The sequence below is a fragment of the Brassica oleracea genome, chromosome C3 (genome assembly GCF_000695525.1).
Source record: "Brassica oleracea var. oleracea cultivar TO1000 chromosome C3, BOL, whole genome shotgun sequence".
NCBI classification, from domain to species: Eukaryota; Viridiplantae; Streptophyta; class Magnoliopsida; order Brassicales; family Brassicaceae; genus Brassica; species Brassica oleracea.
The window spans coordinates 14,461,309-14,463,198 of record NC_027750.1 but is presented as its reverse complement, the minus strand read 5'-3'; the positions used below and the strand labels follow the sequence as shown (position 1 = coordinate 14,463,198).

The window sequence follows — 1,890 nt, the reverse complement described above, 5'->3', positions numbered from 1 at the left end:
TGTCCCAGTTTTGCAATCTAAGGAGCTGAAGGAAGAGTCAATCTGCACCTGCACACACCATCCCCTTTTCATAGAAGACCAACCCCGCAAACGTTGCAAGCAGTGGCGAATCTACTTGTGTTAAGGAGGTGGCACTTGCCCCCACAGAATTTCTAAATTCTTTATAACTCAACCCATAATTTAGCTATTTTTTCCTATTAAACTTCATATCTTAGCCTTATGTTTGTATTTATACATGATTTGCCCCCATATTAAAAAAATCCTACATCCGCCCCTGGTTGCAAGACTGGCTCCAAACATAGTCAACGGTAAGGTGCCTACAGGTTTTGCTCTTCTCCTCATTATCATCATATAGAGTGTAGCTTGAACAGAAGATAAGCTCGTCTCCCGAGCAGAAGACAATAGACACTGTGTTACTCCCCTGATTATCTCGGCGGATAAAGATGGTTTCACCATGGACATTGCCTCTTGCGTGTTTCTCTAGGAAAGTTTCAATGGAGCTAGGGCTTTAAAATTTAAAATGACCGTGGCTAGTGGACATATCTTTGACTTCTTGAGGAACATAAGTTCTCCAATGCCTCCTAAGACCTGCAAGGTTACCTGCGTCTACTACTCCAACAATATTCTTAAACTTTTTAGCCTGGAGTATCCACCACAAGTGCATAAGATTTTTCCACAAAAGAGAGCTCTGAGAACTGAACTTGGGTTTGGTTTGATAGATAACCTAGGTTCCAGATGGGTAGACGACCAGATTTGTTCAAAGCGATTCTTATACCTTCAACCGCAATCCGGAAAAGGTATACTTCAGAAAGATGAGCCTCTTTATCAATGGATTCCCCTCTGTTTACATCAGACAACATCTTTGTGGCGCTGTCTAAAGCTTTCCTAATAGCTGGGAGACCATTGAATATGTTGTGAAGATCAACACGTAAGTGATAAATGGACTAAGCAAATTCTGGAAGCTCAAAACTATCAGACTCCATCTCATTGGCAAGACAGCTTGATGGGATAATCTCTTTACCGAGCTGGGTTATATGAGAAGATAACAGTTTCAGCATCAGTGCATGTGCATCATTGGTTATCTGAAACCTTGTGGAGGTTATAGCAGAGCCATAATAAAAAACTTTTGCGAGAGATTTAGATAGACCGTCCATTATGAATGGAGAGTCAAGAACCATAAACGATGAACCATTGAAACTTGTCCCAAAGATCTCTTTCCAAACCAAGTTCCCGGCAACACTTTCGTACCTCTCTTTGTCAAAAGTTTTGTCCACAAAACAACGTGTAAGAACTTAAAAAGCTGACGTGGGGATAGAATCATTAGAGCCATCATCAGTCTCTTGAGATTATTCTCCAAAAGCTGGACCGTTCACTTGAGCCACTACAGCATCAGGACGGAGCTCACGTATAAGATACTCGGCGTCAATAACAGATCTTAGAGATAAATTCTGAGCAGAGAGTATGTAAATAGTGGAGTCATGCTCAGGGACTTTGATTGCAAACACAAATGTCTCTGTGCTCTCAGGCACTGAGAGGTGTGTTTACAATCTCCTTCGAGTCCCTTAGGTCATTATTAATCATTGAAAAGGACTATATGTTTCGCATACAATTCGCAAAATTATAAGCCATAATTCCAAAACCCTAGCTCGGATGAAACCTTAGTCTTCTTCTATATAATTTAGTAGCGTATCTTTCAAGGAAGCGAGTCTAGAGGCCGATGATCGAAACAGCAGAAAGATGGAGGAAGACTCTGAACAACAAACAATAGACATTTGAGAATCTGAATGATTGCCTTGCCCAACGGGATACATTATTGGTGAATTTGAGAGTTCACCGTAGGGGGGAACCCAAGTTTTGTTCTTATAAATGAGATGTTGCCATATTTCTCTG

The 1,890-nt window shown here is 41.0% G+C and overlaps 1 pseudogene; it reads right to left on the bottom strand.

The window, feature by feature from the left end:
• Positions 1–262: 262 nt before the first annotated feature.
• On the bottom strand, positions 263–1,629 carry LOC106329948 (annotated as a pseudogene).
• Positions 1,630–1,890: the final 261 nt, after the last annotated feature.